Source organism: Petaurus breviceps, unplaced genomic scaffold (genome assembly GCF_028583685.1).
Source record: "Petaurus breviceps papuanus isolate PSGF00001 unplaced genomic scaffold, PetGlider_PUasm1.0 220, whole genome shotgun sequence".
Lineage (NCBI taxonomy): Eukaryota > Metazoa > Chordata > Mammalia > Diprotodontia > Petauridae > Petaurus > Petaurus breviceps.
This window is the reverse complement of record NW_027185876.1, coordinates 22,133,760-22,154,434: the sequence shown is the minus strand read 5'-3', so window position 1 is coordinate 22,154,434 and position 20,675 is coordinate 22,133,760.

Here is a 20,675-nt window from a genome sequence, read left to right as displayed (position 1 = left end):
TCTATCTATCTATCTATCTATCTATCTATCTATCTATCTATCTATCTATCTATCTATCTATCATCTATCTATCTATCTCATCTCTCCTATAGAATATAAGCTCATTGAGAACAGCATCAGTTTCATTTTTGCCTTTTTATGCCCAGGACCCCCCAGCATGGTACCTGACTCATAGCAGGTGCTTAATAAATGTTTGATGATTGATCAGTCCAGACTTGATGAGAGGAAAACCTTCCTGGCAGTTGGTTTTATCCAGAAGTAGAATGGACTGCCTCAGGAGAGAGTGAATTATCCCTCAGTGGAGGTATTCCAGCAAAGACTGGAGAACCACTTGTCAGATATGTTGTAAGGGGGCATCCATGTTCAAGTATGGGTTCAACTAAGATCACTTTTGTGGTCCCTTCCACCTTTGAGATCCTATGATTTTTCTGCTCCTTACTGACTTTCCTTCTTGTTTTTTGACTTTACTTCATCTTTTCACCCCTCCCTTCTTAAAGCTCCCACATTCATTGATCCTCCAGTGGGCCCTTTAGCCCTTCTTCTTGGAATGTAACAGTAGCCCACCCTCCTTTCTACAATAAATTATACCAGCCCTAGCAATAAGTTCAGGAGTATTGATTTGGTGATTATGATTATTGATTATGGTGATATGCTGATTATTGAAATTTGTCTGAGAGGTTTTAGTAAGGTTGGGGAGAAAAGCAAAACAAACATTTATTTGAGCAGTGATTCTTCCCAGGGAGGTTATTTACTGACTGTAAATGTTGAAGTACTAGTCTCTTCCTCTGTTTCACAATGAAGCCTTTCTCTAGGACCTTCGCTCTATTGATTATTTTCAGTTTATCCTGTCTATAGCTTATTTGTATGTAGTTGTTTGATGTTGTCTCTTCCATTAGACTCCCTTGAGTGTAAGGACTGTCTTTTGCCTTTGTTTGCATCTCCAGGATGTGGAACAGTGACTAGCGCATAGTAGGCACTTATTAGAAATTTATTGACTGGTTGACAATAGTGATCATGCCTTGTAGTACTATTAAAATTATTGATCAGTTTAGAGAATGAATTCATAGTCTGACAATTTTAGTCTTAGGAAGCAATGATCCTTTTTCCCCATCTGCCCCTGAAGGTTTGCAGTTTTCTAAGCCGTAGCAAGGATTCTGTATCCTTATTGGGCATCTAAATATAAATAAATCTTCCTAACAAGCAGTCAAAGTTGTCCAAAAGAAGAATTGACTGTAGGAATGAGTTTTCCATCACTGAATGTCTTCAAAGACTGGAGAATCTCTTGCAGACTATGTAGTACAGGAAATTCATACTTTGGGCAAAAGGGACACTAAATGACCTTACAAAATCCCCTCTAAGCTACATTTCTATGCTTTTATTTATATTTAACCACAACAAATGTTGTTTTTGGCCCCAGAAATTCATTAACACCATCTAATGAGGTGTGGAGGAGGGATAATTTGCATTGATGGAGAGTACCCACACTGTTAAGGTCAGGTAGAAAAGTGTTGTTAGCCTCTTGGCTGGAAAGTTAGGCATTTTGGGGAGGAGGGTCATAACCTGCTATGGATTCTCAGTAATTGGATCATGGAACTAGAACAGGAAGGACCTCAGAGGAAATCTAGGCCAACACTCCCTTATTTTACTAATTGGTACAACAAGGCTCAGGGGAGGTTGTCCAAAGTCTTACAGGGGGTAAGTTTCTGAGGGAGGATTTGAATTAAGGACCTCTGACTCCACATCCAGAGCTTTTTCTAGCCTATCATTTGTCTCTGAAATTCCCTCTCCCCTTCCTAATACAGGCTAAGTTTGTCTGTCTAGAATTCCACCTGTCAGCACCTGCTCTTCTCACAAAGGGCTTTTTTTGTTTGTTTTACTGCCTCCGGCTCTATTCTGGATTCTACAGGCTTCTAAAGTAAGAAAGAGGACAAGGTGCAGGCAGGCCTGCCTGGTGGTGGGTGGGGTGTGTTTAAGATTGACCTTTCTGAGGAAACAAACCTAAACAAAGGCTAGCATTTCCTGGCTCTTAAGGATCCCTGGCAGCACACACGGAGCACAATGGGAGTATTTGATGAATTGGGAGGGAAAAAAACATTGTGCCCTGCAGATGAGCTGCTGCTTCCTTGGGAGGGTGTGTGGAGGAGGATGAGCCTTGGAGGCTCTTGGAGCTTAAAAGACACTGGCAGCCAGGCAAAGATAATGTTTTAGAAACTTACTCATAATTGGCACATACATAACGCCACCATCTCAGGGTAAAGAAGCCAGCTCTGGTCTCTCAGTCAAAAGTCCTTGGTGGTTTTGATGGGAACCTGCTACTGTTCTTGCTACTGCTCCACCAGCCAGCACCACACCATTCTTGCATGGAAACATCAGTTACAGCAAACGGAGAAATTTTCAATACTGTGGATAAGTTCATTTACCTTGGCAGTATGCTTTCCAGGTATGTACACATTGATAATGAGGTTGATGCACGCATTGCCAGCACTAGCTCAGTGTTTGGAAGGCTCTGAAGGAAAGTGTAGGAGAAAAGAGGTATAAGACTGACTGCCAGACTGAAGGTCTATGGAACCGTTGTGCTGACCTCATTGTTGTATGTCTGTGAAACCTGGACAGTCTACCAGCAGCCATGCCAGGAAGCTGAATCACTTCTATTTGAATTATCTTAGGAAGATTCTGAAGTTCACCTGGCAGAATAGGGTACTAGACATTACAGTCCTTTCTTGAACCAAAAACTTCAGGCATTCAAAACTCTACTGCAGAGACCACAACTTCTATGGGCTGGCCACATTGTTCAAATGCCAAGTATACATTTGCCTAAAAGACTGTAGAATGGACAACTCACACAAGGCATGCGCTTACTTGGTGGTCTGAAAAAGCACTATAAGAACACTCTCAAGGTCTCTCTGAAGAAGTTTGGAATGATTGCATGCCATGGAGATTCATGGCATGCCCACATCAAAGAAGGCATTGTGTTCTATAAATGAAGCAGAATTGAAATAGCTCTTGGGGCGGCTAGGTGGCGCAGTGAGTAAAGCGCCGGCCCAGGAGTCAGGAGGACCTGAGTTCGGTTCTGGCCTCAGACACTTAACACCCACACATACCCACACCCACAAAAAAAACTAGCCATGTAACCTTGGGCAAGTTATTTAACCCTAATTGCCCTCCAAAAGGCAAAAAAAAAAAAAAAAGAATTGAAGTAGCTCAAAAGAAACATGAGATATGAAAATTTAGAGAATCCATCCCAAATGTCCACATGGACTATTTGTACCCAACCTGTGGTAGAACATTCCAAGCTCATATTGGTTCAATCAGTCACAGTTGGACGCGCTGTAACTTGACTCTGACATAGTGATGTTATTTTGTTCTCTTTGAGAACAAAGGACAGCAACCAACCTTGGTGGTTTTGATGGGACCTGCTACTGTTCTTGATTTTCTACACTGATCTGTAGGGAGGTGGTGATTGACTATAAGACCAGGGAACAAACATGACGGAGAACATTGGTTTATCATATTTGCATCCAACATGGAACCTTGAGGGATGATGTATCCTTTGGGTAAGGATCCCAAAAGATCTCAACAGGTTATAATATGGGGCTAAACTGAATAAGATGAAACTTAAGAAAGAGAAACAAAAAGTCATAATATAATCCATTTAGAGCTGGAGCAGACTTTAGAGCTCTTTTAGTCCAGCCTCTTACTTTTAATCAATCATTGCTGGATTCATTTAGCCCAGACATTCTTAACCTGAGGTACATGGGCTTAAAAAATATTTAAATGACTACATTTCAATATAATCGGTTTCTTTGTATTTCTGCACATTTCATTTTAGTGATTTAAAAACAGTATTGTGAGAAAGTGTTCATGCTGCTGTCAAAGATGAAAATAAAGAAAAAGGTTAAGAACCTCAAATCTAGACTATATTTTTCCTTCTTATCCCCAAGGATATAATAAAGGACTGTCAAATGCCTTGAAAAATTCAGTCATATTAGATAATGTCTGTAGAATTTTCTTGAACATGACATCTAGTAAACTTGTCAAAATAAGAAATTAATTGAGTCTACTCTGACCTCTACTTGAACAAGCCCTATTAGTTTTTAATGATCACTACTTTCCATTCCATTGCTCACAAACTGTGCCCTTAATAATGTATCCTGGGAAATTGCCAGAAATCTAACCCAAAATGAGTGCCTCATGGTTTAAATATTCGTTCAATGGGCATTTGTTAAATTCTTATAGGCACTGTGCTAAAATTATATATATATGTATATGCATGTATACACATATATGTGTATATATACACACATGTATACCCACACATGCACATATATGTATGCATGTGTTTGTATGTATGTATCACTTTTTGAAAATGATCACAGCATGAGTCTGTTGCCAGTTCTGCAGCACTTATCCTCATCTTTAGGATTCCCCCATAGCCAATGTATTGATAAGCTTTGCTGAAGTTCTTCATAACATCTCTTTGATAGGCCCCCCCCTTTCTCCTCTGATGTTGCCATCATCTTGGTGTAGTCCCCCTTCACCTCACACTTGTTCTATTATAGTAGCCTGGTTAGTGGTCCCCCTGCCTCAGGTTTCTCCCTTCTCTAGCCTATCTTCCATTCAGCTGTCAGTCAAAGTGATCTTCCTTAAATGCAGGTCAGACCATCCCTCTTCCTCCCTGCACTCCGGGTCAATAAAAATAAATTCTAGTGCCTCCCTATCACCTCTAGGTTCAAATATAAAATCCTCTGTTTGGCTTATAAAGCCTTTTATAATCTGGCTCCTTCCTACCTTTTTGGTCCTTTTACATATGACTCCTTTATACTTAACTCTAAAATCTAGTGATATTGGGGAATGGGGTGGGGAACAAATATCTATTTGACACTTACCGTGTATCAGGCACTGTAGTAAGTGATGTGTGTGTGTGTGTGTGTGTGTGTGTGTGTGTGTGTGTGTGTATTAAGTGTCTGAGGCTGGATCCGAACTCAGGTCCTCCTGACTCCAGGCTGGCTCTTTACTCCCTGCGCCGCCTAGCTGCCCCAAGTGCTTTAGAGATATCAACTCGTTTGATTGATTCCTATTGTTACTCACACAAGGCATTCCATCCACTGACTACATTTTTACCGGCTGTACTTCATGCCTGGAGTGCTCTTTTTCCTAGTTCCCAGCTTCTGGCTTCTCTGCCTTCCTTCATGTCCATGATAAAATTCTAAATTCTACAAGAAGTTTTTCATGGCCCTTCCAAATGTTAGTGCCTTCCTTCTCTTGAAGATCATATATAAGTATGTATATATATATATATACATACATATATGTGAATACTTATAGATATATACAAGTATAGATATATAATAAATTTGTATTAATTGTATATATGTATACACACTCACACACATAAATACATCCTCATTATGAGCCTCAGCACCATAGCTAACATTTAATTAGCATTTAAACCAGAATTAAGATTGCAGGGAGAAATATGAACTATCTCAGATATGGAGATGATGCCACTCTGATGGCAGAAAGTAAAAGAAGATTAAGAAGCCTCTTGATGAGGGTAAAAGAGGAAGAGAGCATAAAAGTTGGCTTGAAGCTTAACATAAAAAAACCAAAGATGTTGGCAACTGGTCTCATCACTTCTTGGCAAATAGAGGTAGAAGAAATGGAAGTACTGTCAGGTTTTATATTCTTGGGCTCAAAGATCATTACAGATGGCAACTGCAGCCATGAAAATAAAAGATGCTTGCCCTTTGGAAGGAAAGCTATGGCAAATCTGGACAGCATGCTAAAAAGCAGAGACATCACCTTGCCAACAAAATTTTGTAGGGTCAGAGCTATAGTTTGTCCAATAATAATGTGCAGCTGTGAGAGTTGGACTATATGGAAAGCTGAGCTTGGCAGAGTTGACACTTTTGTACTGGAGAAGACTTTTGAGAGTCCCTTGGACAGCAAGGAGAACAAATAAGTCAAAACTTAGAGAAATTAATTCAGATAATTCATTGGAAGGTCAAATACTGAAGCTGAAACTTAAATACTTTGATCACATAATGAGAAGATGGAATTCATTGGAAAGGACTCTGATGTTGGGGATGATTGAAGGCAAAAGGAGAAGGGGATGGCAGAGGATGAGAAGGACAATGTCTTGGAAACAACAAACATGAGCTTGGACAGACTTTGAGAGATAGTGGAGAATAGAAGGGCCTGGAGTTCTATGGTCCATGAGGTCATGAAGAGTCAACATGATTAAAAGAATGAACAACAACAAAACAACAACGTGCTAGGCACTGGGCTCAGTGCTTTGTAACTGTGATCATATTATTCTCCCCATTTTGCAGATGAGGAAAGTGAGACAAACAGTTTATATGTTTATCTTGCTTACATAGTTGCTTCCTTTTTTGTCTAATCCATTAGATTATCATCTCTTTAAGGAAAGGACTCTTTTTTCATTTTTCTTTCTCCTCAGGACCTCGCACAGTTCCTGATAGATTTATAAGTACTTGTTGTTGTGACTTCAATGACAGTTGCCAGTTCTTTCCATACTGTGAGTTGGGCTTCATTTAGGTCCAAGAATTTGCAGAAGCATTTCCCCAAATCTGCAGTGTGCTGCCTCTTAGGACCTCCAGATTCTTTGAAAGCTCAGCTCAAACCCCCGTCTCTTCTATGAGGCCTTCTTGATCCCTCTCATCTGCTCGAGCCATCCCTTTCCCCACATTATCTTGCATTTTCTTTTCATATTTTTGCATATACTTTTTTATGTATACATGTTTCCTTCCCCTATAGAATGTAAACTCCTTGAAGGCAAAAAGGGTTTCATATTTGTTTTTGTATCTCCAGTGCCAAGCACAGTTCCTGGCATACAGTAATTGCCTGATAAATGTCCCTTGTCTGCTTGCTCAATTGAGGGCACCTAGATACTCTTTTTAGTAATTTTTATTTCCTCTTCAGATCAAAACTTCACAGAGAAAATCAATAGGAGAGCAAAATATTGAGTTCTTGCTTTTCTCTCAGACAGTTATTTTCCCATCCACTCTGAACTTCAGTCTTAACTTTACTCTGATCTTCTTACCTGTTATATAGTGGAACAACAAAAACCCTTTTCTGTTGTCCTTATCATTCATCCTCCCCCTCAGGTCATTCTGAATTTGAGCACAATTCACAATCTCCCAGGCCACTGGCTCTTTCCACATTCATCCTCTCATCTGACCTTGCTTCCATTTCCTCTTACATGCCTTTTAAAAATGTAACTGACCCCATTTTTCCTTGTCTTGGTCAATTCTCCTTGGTGACATCAAGGGGTCAAAAGAGAGATTCTCCCTTAGAGACCATGTGTAATCCTGGGCTCAAAGCCTTTTGTTCTTTTGTTTCCTTTCTTGGCTTTAATGTTAATGGAATAGCCCTTTGTAATGTTAATGGAATAGGAAGATCTTCCCTGTCCATTAATAGACCCATGTGACCACATGTGTCCCCTTTTCTAAAGGTACACAGGTATCTCAATCATGGATGTCTTGCTGCTTTCACAGCTATGATAATTCTGAGTCATCTAGAGCCCATTGGGGGAGGAACTTGCCCAAGGAGAAGCTGGCTTGGGGGAGCTTGCTTACAGGAAGGCTTTCACACCTTTTGGTACTAAGCTAATTAGGCACTGAGTCTTGAAGGTTGTGGTGCCTTCTGGCTCTGAACCTATTAGTTGAAAACTACTGAGTAGCCGAATTGTTAAGAGCTCCCTTCTACTCAGAGGTTGGTGCTTTTTTGATCTGGTGATGTATGTAGGTGGTTGTTCACACAGTCAGAGCCCTGTCTCTTGAATCTCTGTGCTAATTTCTCTGCTTGTATTTTTCTACTTATCTGTAGTTAAAGTAAGATTGTTGACCCCTTTTAAAGTTGTCTTTCCTTTAGCAAAGCAGATCAAAGAACCTGTGCTAGCAGGCCATCCTTCGTGTGCTAGGGTGCTTGCTAATACACCCTTCTATCCACTTCAGCCACTGTAGTCAATAGACCCAATCCAATCTAATAAACATTTATTAACCATCTACTATATACAGTCAGGGCAACTCAGTGATGCAGTGGATAGAATGCCAGCACTGGAGTGAGGAGGACTTGAATTCAAATGTGGTCTCAGACACTTACTAGCTGTGTGACCCTGGGCAAGTCACTTACCCCATTTGCCTCAGTTTCCTCATGTATGAAATGAGCTAGAGAAGGAAATGGCAAGCCACTCCAGTGTCTTTGCAAACAAACAAAACCAAAAATCCAGATGGGGTCACAGAGAATTGGACAAGACTGAAATGACTCAACAACAACATATAGCAAACTCTGTGCACTGAAGCGCTGCGGATAAAATTAGTAAAAAGTAAGAGAGCCCCTGCCCTCAAGGAGCTTACAGTCTAAAGGGAGAGACAACATGCATAAGGAGGCAGGAAAGGGACACCAGGGGGTACCAGGTACAACCTCTGAAACCAGGTTGAAACCAGGCAGGGCAGCAGCCACAAAATGAAGTCAACACATACTCTCACTCATGGTGCTCAGATAAGCAACAAACCCCTGCTCCATAGAGAAGGAAAGTCTTGAGGGCAGGGACTGTTTTACAATGTAACCCGAGGAGCCTGATACAGAGTAAGTGATTAAGGAATGTTTGTTAATTGATTGGCACTCGTTTAGCATTCAGCAGTCACTTGTAAGCTGGCTCATCAGCCTTCCCCCATCCAATCTGCTTCCTCCTCTCCTCATTTGTCACCCTTGGGTTCAATGTGGTACATACTCACTCCCACCCAATTCTCCCACCATCTGGACTGGGCAGAGCCTTCACTTTCCTGGGTTCTTGGCCAAGAGAAATCTTTTCTTGTCCCGGTTGGGATGGGGGATGAGAAATCGAGGCAGCTGAAATACATAAAAGGAGCACATATTAATATTATCTTTTAATGCAAATACTTTCGTGTTAAAAAAAATCACACCCTTCGGTATTTATTGTGTGCTGTCAAATTACATGTGGTTCAATGAAGGCTCCAAGCCTTTGGTGGCCAGTAAATACAGAAGATACAACTTTGAAACCATGCCTACAGCATGCAAATACCTAGTCTGGGCTCCACTCCATAGTCCACCCACCTCTGGTTTCCAGATAAAACTGTTCTCTGGGAAGTCATCTGACCTAGCAGCTCAGCTAATGTTTCTCTGGGCTCTGATCTCAAGAAATCTCAGTCTGGCCTTTCTCTTGGTTAAGGATGCTCTGCCCCTTAGTTACCCATAGCTGAATCATTCAGTGTTCAAAGGCCTATTGTGAGCATGAAGAATTGAACTTGTTCTATTTGGACCCAGAGGGCAGAACTCAAAGCAGCAAGTGGAACTTCCATAGACTTTACTTGGGGGAGGGGCGGGGGAAGACCCAACCTGGTCACCATTATGACTCTCCAAATGTAGCATTAATTGCTCCAGGAAGCCATACACAGATCGAGAGCTTGACAAAGGGCAGAGACATAAAAATAAACATGGATCCCTGTGAGTGTCCTATTGACTTACAAAACCTTAAGTTAGCATTGTGTTTTTACATATTTTGTGAAACATCTGCCAATTGAGTTTTAATCTTGTTTAGGCCACATTTGGGAATTTTGTGGGCCTCCTGCTGCTGCCAGAGGCAAGTCTGACACCTCTACCTTTAGAGGCTACTTAGTGTAAACCCCTTCATTTTATAGGTGGGGAAACCAAAACTCAGAGTGCTTAAGAGACTTCCCGAGGTCCTCAGTCAGAGGCTGTGACCAAATCTTGCATGCTACACTTACTAGCTTTGTGATCATGAACAAGCTACATAAGCTTTATAAGCCTCAGTTTCCCTATCTATAAAATGGGAGTAATAAACCCTGGGACCTCCGTTTGAGGGAGTACCTACTGAATTCCCACCCAGTTCAGCCCCGACCACCTGGACTGCTACTTCTCTGCCTTGCCTCCTCTTCCCTTACCCCCTACAGCACTTTTATGTGTTGTCTTCTCCAATTAGAATGTAAGCTCCTTGAGTGTAAGGAATGTCTTTCAAACAGTACTTGTATTCCCAGCACTTAAGCACAGTGTCTGGCACATAGTAAGCACTTAATAAATGCTTTATAATTCAATTTCTTCTGTGGACTTCACCCAGCTGTTGTGAGCATTACATGAGATAATGAATGGGAAGCATTTCAAATGTTTTATAAATATCAGTCACCACCAATAAGAGAGGCAGCTTGATAATAGTGGATAGAAGTCAAGAAACCCTGCCTAACTGGTTCTATCAAGTCCTAGCTTTTCAGAGCTCTGGGACAGTCGTGTCAAACTGAAATAGAAACAGGTGCCACTAAGCTCAACATAAGGACCCCTCATATTGACTTAGAAAACCACATACGCTATGTATTTCTTTTTTTTTTTTTAATGAACACAACAACATGTTAAAATGGGAGAGGAATTACATTTTAATCTGGTTCAGGCCACACATGGGAGTGTTTGGACCCCCTGTGATCCATAGGCTAGGTCCTTGGGCTGTGCATTTGACACTATAAGACTATACCTTGAAAAGAAATTGTTAACCTGCATCGATGGAAGAAATGTCCTCCTCTGAGAGTTCCTTATATCATTGAAATCACAGATCCAGCCTCCAAGACTGTGGCCCACCTCCTTCTTTGGTCAGACGCATCCTTGATGATGTGCCAATTCTGGTACACAAACCATTCTTGTTCATATGTTGCAGTCCATGGTTTGGCCACCTTTTTCCTCTGACATCCACTGCACCAGCCCATCTGCGTAAGTTCAAAGATCCCATCATCTTGGCAGCTGAGGTAAATAAGTCTCATTCTCTCCTGCGGCACTTGCACACTTAGCAAAGCTAAAGACAATATCTGAACTCTGGGAAGGCCCCAATGTGGGCTTCTTCTCAAATGTATAAGATACTTAGTGCTCTTAATTTTTAAGATTAAAAAAGCTAATTAAAATAATCAAATTAATTTATTAATTAAATTAATAATTAATTTGTTAAATAAAATAATTTTAAATTTGATTACATCCATCATTGCCTTTGACTAAGGGGGGGTATCTTGTTTCATTTTTAACAGGAGAGTGGAAGTGTTTTTTATGTAAATCCATAGTATTCAACAATGCAGTTGGCACTCAGTACATAGTTGTTGATTGATTAATTTCTACTGAAATCCCCAATATCTCCTTAAGAAAAAGAAGTTACAAAGTAATTTCAGTGATTGGGAGAACCACATGGAGACAGGAGGGAGGGGGACCAGGAAAGGTCTCATGTAAGATGCTTAAAATGAGCATTGGGAGAAGAGAAAGAATCTAAAAGGAGGAGATAAAGAGGGCATGTATTTCAGATATGGGCAATGGCCTGTACAAAGGCTTTGAGGATGAGACAGATGGAATAGCCTATGTGGTAGACCACACTTAATATGTTCATAGACTAGTGGCTGAGCTCTAGACCATGATGGGGAGTAATGTGTAGTAAGTCCTGAAAGTCTAGAGATAGATTTTTTTTTGGAGGGCAATTGGGGTTAAGTGACTTGCCCAAAGTCACATGGCTAGTTTTTGTGTTAAGTGTCTGAGGCCACTTTTGAACTCAGGTCCTCCTGACTCCAGGGCCGGTGCTCTATTCACTGCACCACCTAGCCGCCCCAAGAGATAGATTTTAAGTGACACACCGATGAGTCTACATTTTAACCCTAAACTATCTTAGAGATAATAGGGAGCCACTGAGGCTTCTTGAATTGAGATGCGATATATTTTGACCTATGCTTTAGGAATGTTCCTTTGGCAGCAGTATGGAAGATGGATTGTAAGGAGGAGAAACTGGATGTAGAAAGACCAATTGGAAGCCTTTTGAAATAGGGCTAGAAGTCATGAGGTGGTCATGTGCCTAGAGAAAAGGATAGATAGAACTATTATGAAATTAGAAGGGACAAAACTTAACAACTGATTGTATATGGATGGGGAGGGAAAGCAGAGAATAAGATTACTCTGAGACTGTAAGTCTGGGTGACTGGAAGGATAGGGGAGTTCATAAGAAGTAGGGACCAATAAGATGGAGTCCCAGGGTGGAAGTGCTTTTCCAATGCCAAGATGTACAATGAATTTTGTTTGTTTTTAAACTCAAGAGAAATTGTGGATTCTTTTACTTTTCCTATGTGTGGCTTCCTTCCTTGTATTCATCATGATCTGCAGTTCTACTACATATGGAGAAAGGAATGTGAGAAATGAAAGAAGCAGATTTTGTTGTGTATCAGATAAGAATTGTCTTTATCTCTTTATAAATGTTTTCTTAGTTCTTAGTTTTGGACATTGAGGCAAATTTTGCACATCAAGCATTGCCAGTATCTTGGTCCTTTTTCTGATGTTACTTATGCCACTGAGTCCAATTTGGGATCAGAGAATTCTTATTTTGATGCAGGGGAAATTCTTGATTTTCTGTATGTCAGGTGCCTCAGGTTTCCTATTGGAATAAGGGGAGACTATGAATGGGGTTTACAAGACAGGGAAAGGGGTAGTGTGGTAGAAGGAAGAATTCTGCCTTAGCTCTGAGAATGTGTTGGGAGGTACAACTCACTAAAAATAAAGAATTGTAAGAGATTTTGCCAATACTAAGCTGTCTGAAAATGTCAGATTGTCAGATTTCTTTATCAGGAACACTCGGAACCCTTGTGGTGGCAAAAGCATAAAATATTCCAGGAAGCACATACTCAAAGCCCGTTTCCTAGGCAGCTGTAGCCACCCACCTTCCCTTGCACAAACCAAGCCAAATTCAGTCTCTCAAATGTACCATTTTGCTTCAGCTTTCAAAGCAAAATTCTTGGGTATTTCACCCGAACCTTTCACTCTCTGAAAGGAACCTTTATGCAATGAGATAATTACTGCTTCATGATTAGCCAGAGAAAGCCATTCATTCTGAGCTGCCCCTCCTCAATCCCTGCCTCCTCCACTCCCCAGAAAATAAGTCTCTAGCAACTTTAATATGGAGGGATCACGTTTTTGAGTGGGTGAGTATAAAAGTTGGTCTCCTGGTAGTTCTTATCAGATCATTTTCTGGATTATTTGCAGCACTTTTGGGGATATCAGAAAGGGAAAAGAGAAATCATCTCTGTCCCTGGAAAAATGAACCCTACAATATATTCAAGGCAAATCATACAATCATGTGATTCCAGAGTCCACTAGAACCCTTCTAGTTCATCCCTTGTTCTGGGACAGTGCCACCTCGGAAGGATGAGCCCTGATTCCATTTCTAATAACTTGGAAGGAATTGGACTACACTTCTTCTGAACTCACCCACCCTTATGTCCTCTAACTAGATCTTCAAGTAACAGGTCAAAAGGAGAAGGATGATTTGAGATTCATTTCATTTGGAGAAAGAAGAAAGTGGGATGGTTTAAAGCCTAGTCATTTTATGTAAATCTACTAATAGGTATTAGAATAGTTGTAGGGTATTCTCCCCCTGTAATAGGATGGCTTCTTGGCTTATAAGTGATTTCTTTTTAACACTATCAAAAACCTCATTGTCCAGCAATGGTTCCTTATTTTTAACCTAAATCTCTCATGTTTTGATATAGGACAATTTCTGCTATATGCTGAAATCAAATGAAAGGCATTAGATGATTTAAGAGAGTCTTCTCTAGATAAAAGAGTCTATGCAGTCCTTTAACCTTTTCTTCTTGGTCTCATTCATTAATATTTGAATTATCAGTATGACTCTTTCCAAAACTCCTCCAATTGCCTCATATCCTTTATAAATTGGAATAGATTCAAAGAAGTGAAGATAAATTGGGAAGATTTAAAGAAAGTTGGCTACTGATAAGGGGAATTGTATGTATGTGGAGAATGCAGGACCCCTTTTCTTTGTAACTTCTTTCTGACCGAGAAGATCAGTGACCAATGAGAGAAAATAGACAAGGTTAAGACCATCCCTTACCCCACATTGAAGCTGAAGAAAGGCAGTCTTCAAGTTGAGGCAGTGATTTAAAAGGCAATAGATATGTCTCAGGGGCATTGATCCCCTCATTATGGAATAGAAATGGATAAACTCTCATTGATAAGATTAACCTAGAACTGTGAAGAACTTCTGGGGAGAACCCACAATAGACCAGACAAAAAGATCATGAGAAAAGGCTCCCACAATCCACTGTGAGCTTTTTTCTACTTGAACTGCAGATCTTTGTATAGGTGTACACATTAGTATCTCTTTGATTTGTTAAAAAATAATTCTAATTAATGACTTTTGTTTTTCAAGCACAGTCATTTCTACACATTCCCTCAGCCCCAGAATTTAACCCTTCCTTTTTAGCAAATTAAAAGTTAAGCAAAAACAATTGAGTCACTGTTTCCAACAACCTGTACCACATATCATTTCCCCATAGTTCCCCATATCTCTAATATCTCTTGTTATTTTTTGGAAATAAATCTTGTCTTCTCAACTGAATATGAGGTGAAGAGAATAGGGATTCCCCCCCCCCCCCCCTCTCTCAGAACTTAATAGGCACTCACTTATAGGATTCTACATGAAATCCTAAGACTACTATTGAGTTATAGAATGAATGAGTATATGAATAAATGAATGCAAAGCATTTATTGAATGTTTACTTCATTTTAGTTAGGTGGTACAGTGGATAGAGTGCTGGGCCTGGAGTCAGGAAGACTTTAGTTCAAATCTGGCCTCAGACATTTACTAGCTTTGTGACCCTGGGCAAGTCATTTGACCCTGTTTGCCTCAGTTTCCTCATCTGTAAAATGAACTGGAGAAGGAAATGGAAAACCATGCCAATATTTTTTTTATTATTTATTTATTTATTTTTTAAAAAGCAATTGGGGTTAAGTAACTTGCTCAAGGTTACACGGCCAGCTATTTCTGGGTGTGGTGCTAAGTATCTGAGCCCAGATTTGATCCCCAGGTCATCCTGACACTGGAGCCGGTACTCTTACTTGCTGAGTCACCTGGCTGCCCCTAAGCAATTGGGGTTAAGTAACTTGCTCAAGGTTACACGGCCAGGTGTTTCTGGGTGGGTAATAAGTGTCTGAGCCTGGATTCGATCCACATGTCATCCCAACACTGGAGCTGGTGCTCTTACTCATTGTGCTACCTGGCTTCCCCACCATGCCAATATTTTTGCTAAGAAAACCCCAAATGGGGTCATGAAGAGCTAGATTCGAGTGAAACTTTTGAATAACAAATATTTTAAATACTTTGCTAAACATTGGGCATAACCATAAAAAGCAAGAGAGTTCCTGCCCTCAAAGAGCTTATATTGTAGTAGAAGAAGAAGAAAACACATAAAAAGGAGCAGCTGGGTATAGGTTCTTAGGTTATGGAAGTGCATTTTGGAGGAATAGAATTGTGCTGAGGGGTACTTTGCAGAATTAGGGAGCAACTGAATTGGAAGTAACATAAAGGCAGATAAGCAACTTTATCAATTTTGTGATTTTTCTGTTGGGGGAAAAAGAGAAGTTTGGTGTCACTTGTTACCAGTTAAACAATATTTTCTTGCATTCACATGCACTTATGAAGTGTAGGTATGAAGGTAACAGGACTAAGATGTTAACAGGATTTAGAGACAGGGTCAGAAGCCATATTACAGTCTATCTAGATAGGGCAGATAGAGGAAACTGCTAATTTATAGGGTTTTTTTCATTCCCTTCTGTAAGGTTGATTGCTGAAATCCTAGGAAGCTGTTGTAGTCAGAGTAGAGAAAATTCACTCTAGACAAAGACTTAGGCAAGAACTCATCATCCTCTTTCTCTAAGAAACAGAATCCTTGATCCTATGGGCTGAATTTGTGCCCAGAAAGGATCTCAGAGACCATCTGGTCTAATTCTTTTATAGAAGAGATTGAAGACCAGTGAGGTCACATAGGTAGTAAATGGTAGAGCTGGGTCCTTTAGCTCCAAATCTAAAGATGTCCCCATTGCACATGCTTTCAAGAGGTGCCCTTTGTTGTCACTGCAATCAAATGCTGCCTTTTCCTTCCAGAGGCAGCCTTAAGAAAACACTGAACCTGTCATTAAGAGCCCAGCTAAGGGTTTTTTTAAGCAGCCTTGTCCATAAGCCCTTGAGGACAGGGAAGGTTGTATTCCAGCTTTAAAGAGGTGGTTTCTAAAAAGTCCTTTGAATGGTGAATCAGGGTCCAAGTTGAGAGCCAAAGGTTTGTAGTAAAGCGCACTTATTATTTTTTATTATCTAAGTCTCACAATCGACTCATATTGAGTTTGCATTCTCAAGTGATTTTCATATGATTTGCTAACTAGCTACATCTTCCCAAGACTAAACTTGTACTGCTGAATTTTTAATGCAACCACAGAATCTCAATAAAACTTTATGCACGATGTAAACTTCTTTTCATACAAAAACGCAGGATATGAATCAATTTGTATTACATTAAATCTTATGCTATTAAGCCAATCACTTGTGGCCCAGTTAAGAACTCTTTGAATGCTTTTTAAAAATCCAACATATGGAACATTACTTCCAGTTTTCTGGCATCTACTGGTACAATAAAAATGCTACACAACACACATATATAGTGTGTATATGTAATATGTATGTGTGGATGTACATGTGTGCATATATGCATATAATACACACACATATATATTAAATCAGACAACAAGCATTTAATGAATGCTTATTACATATTAGGCATTGGGTTAAGAGCTGGGGATGTGAAGGAAAGCAAAAATAGTCCCTCAAGGCTCTCACATTATCCTACATTTAAACGTGGCTAATTGGGAATTTGTTTTCCTTGACTGGATATCTGCCATGAGGGTTTTCTTTGTTTTTGTCTTATGGCTCAATGGAGGAGAGTGGTGGTAGAGAAGATAAATAGTTGTTCTGAGAAAATGATAAAATTAAATTTCTGAAAATATAGTGATCATTTCTGACTTTTCCCTTACTCATAGCTGCCCTTAGGACTTTCCACGGCTTCACAGAATCTCATGGTTAAGTTGACCTACACTGACGGGGCACCCATTACCTTCAATATTTTAAGTATTAAGTCAATAGATGACTTAGAAGTACTTGGTCTATGCCAGTTACAGAAACACAAATTATTTGCTCTGAAAACTGACTTGCATCAGAATGTAACCGTTTGCATCCACATAGGATCAGGAAATACTAGTCATCACAGTAATGCCTTACATTCATATAGTGCCTTTATATTTTCAAAGCTTTTTTCCATAATTCTTATTTGATAATCTTGATAGTCTTCTGTCCCCAAGGTAGGAATCCTAAGACTTGAGTTTAGCAATGTGCCCTTGGGAAATTCTCTTCCTCTCAGTTAAGGTTAATTTTTCTTATATATAAAATGGGAATAATAATAACTGTTCACTTCAGAGAATTGTTGGTCAAATGAGATGATGAATTTATAAATTATGAAGTTAATCTCTTACATCCCTTCCAAGTCTATCTGAAATAAACAAATAAAGCACTGTGCTATTTTTATCTCCATTTCAAGGATTTGGAAACTGAGTAACAGGAAGACCTGAATTCAGATTTAGCCTCAGACACTTCCTGGATGTGTGACCATAGCAATGCACTTAACCTCTGTCTGTTTTAGCTTTTTGAACTATAAAATGGGGATAATAGGAGGCAACGAGGTAGTGCGGTGAATAGAGCACCAGTCCTGGAGTCAGGAGGACCCGAGTTCAAATCTGGCCTCAGACACAATACTTCCTAGCCATGTGAACTTGAACAAGTCACTTAACCCCAACGGTCCTGCCTTCCCCCCTCCAAAAAGCAAAATATAAAAATTAAAAAATAGGGATAATAATTGCATGTACCATCCAGGGTTGTTGTGAGGATAAAATGAAATAATATTCATAAAGTACTTAGCACAGTGCCTGGCATACATTTAGACTCTATATAAATGTTATTGTTATTGTTGTTATTTTTTTTCACAGCTCCTTACCCTAGTAATGCTAGTGCACAAGGCTGTCACATGGAACTGATATTTGATAGGCAAATCATTTTTCAAAAATGTCTTCATGATATACATATCCTGCTCATGTGTTGTTCTTTCTTACAGCATTAGTAGGCTCAAACCCTAGTGTTTTTATCTTTTGAACCCACCCACTCCAGACTAGATGTAACCTTGTGTCACTTCCTTGTGATTGGAGATCACCTGAGCCTTTCTGGAATATGAAGCCTAACTCTAGACTCCAGGTATTGAAGTGATGGATCAGCCTTAAGCTCAAGTTTCTTCTCAGTGAGTTTGGTAGAGTAGCCCTCTTAGGCGTGCTCACCATCTTGGGGAACTGAGAGCTTTGCCCATCCCTCTTTGGAGTTTGAGGAGTAGGGCATGATTTTAAAGAGAATATTGAAGTGAGACACTGGAAAGAAGTACATTGGAGTCCTTCAATGATGACATTCCAATGGTAGTACTGGTCACCAGTCCCAGAGCCCAAAAGAAATTGGACTTGACAAATGAACATGTTAACATGTTAGTGAAAAAGGAAATATGACATGATGTATGTTTTCTGATCAATAATACTCATAGAAAAGACATGTATTGCTACATGCATATTATGAATATGTCAGAAGGCCTGGTTCAAACTTCTGTGGGTTTAAAATATTATTCCAATCTCTCAATAAATTTGTCCCCAAAACACTCTTTGGCCAACTCTTTTTGTTCTGACAAAAGGCTGGAGTTAGAGGTCATTCTTAGTCCAGCACAGAAGTTTTATATGATAGCAACCAAGAAAACGCTAATCCTCTTTTGTGGGATGCTGTTTGTATCTTGTACCTTCGTGTGTTATATTCTGATGCTATATAGAAAGGGTCTTAGAGCTGTTGAATGGTTGCATGTTCAGTCTTTTATACACACAAACAGGATAGATTATTAGGATTGTGTATCTTTTTATTAGTCTTCTGCAATAATCTGGTTACAATAACTTTATGCTTAATAAATGCTGTTGATGGAGAGGGCAGTGTGGTATAATGGAGTAAGGGTTCCAGGATTGTAGTGCTTAATTTTCCACTTACCAGGTATATGATGATGGATAAGTCACTGTATCTCTTTTTTTTAAAGCAATTGGGGTTAAGTAACTTGCTCAAGGTTACATGGCCAGTTATTTCTGGGTGTGGTGCTAAGTATCTGAGCCCGAATTCGATTCCAGGTCATCCCAACTCTGGGGCCGGTGCTCTTACTCACTGCGCCACCTGGCCACCCCAAGTCACTATATCTCTTTAAGCCACAATAAGGGAGTTGGAGTAAATAGTGTCCAAGGTCTCATCTACTACTAATTAATCTTGTGATCTTGGGCATGCTAACCTCTCTAGTCTTATTTCTTTATCTTGATGATAAGGATAGATAATCTTTTATTGCTTTGTAAATTGATATATTGGAGTTATGGATAACCTTTTGCATTATGGGGTCTTTAAAGAATCTCTCATTTTCTAATCATAATTTTTGGTTGGCTTGGCAACCAGGGCATTAACACTTTCCAGGTGTACTCACATTTTAATGTGTTTATTAGACAAATTCTGTCCAACAATCAGTTTGCTGGTCAACTTTAATGGAAATCCTGTCTGTTGCCCTTCTGTGAGCTGGTTTGACAATGCTATGTCATTGCACTTGGTCCAGTATTAGGGTTTACCCCCTTCTCAGAAGACAGAGATAGAAAAACTGTAGCAGCTTCCACCAAACTTGTCCTCTGGGTTAAATTTGGGAAATCCAGCCCAGTCTAAAGCAGCTGGAGACTTAAAGCACTTCATTTGAATGATGACTTCCTTGCTTAGAAATATTTTTGCTATCCCAGAGAACTTCACAATCTCTGGTAATAATGGATGCCTTTCATCCACTCTGAGTGATTTTTCTCGCTTCTAGAAGCACTGGCACCCTCAGGAGAACTTTCCTTTTAGATTCTTATTATTGCTAAGATAATCCATATACATTAGCTATACCCCTTCCCTCCCCTCCACTACCTCCCACCTCTTAATCATTTGTTCAACTTTTGTGACTTGGGATTGATTGAGATGGAATATAAATGAGGTTTCCTGGCACATCACTGAGGGTGAGTGAGCATTTCTAACATGGGATAATGGAGCTGATGAATTATATGTACAAGATTTTGCAGACTTAATGGGAGAGGCCAGTTTCACTTTTTATTGAGAATGATGATCTAGAGAAAATTTATATCTGATACAGTGATACTGACATTATTTAGTTAATTTTGGAACTAAAAGTTTGTAAAAGGTTTATTTTCACTATTTATTTAGTTTGTTTTAGAGTGCTTCACAAACCCTTTGTTTGGTAGGGCTGGGCTAGTTAAAAATAAGCTGTTTGGTCTTGACATCAACTGAAACAACCATGTAGAGTCCCAATGATCCTGTAATCATGAAGTTTATAGTAGGTAGGACTTTAGATATCTGCAATTAGTTGTTATTTAATTCACCACTCACACAGTATTGGCGTTTAATTCTAAAGGAATCCTGACAGACTATTATACAGCCTTTACTGAAATAATTTGAAATACATTGAGTTCACTATTGGGAGAACAACCTAATCAACTTTCAGACAGTTTCTAATTGCTGTAAAATTCTTTATTGTGTTGAATTGAAATATGATTCTGATTTTCACACAATTGGTACTGTTTTGGTACGCTAGAACACTTTAGAGTAAGTGTGTCCCCCTCTATAAAGACACACTTTCTCTCTCTCTCTCTCTCTCTCTCTCTCTCTCTCT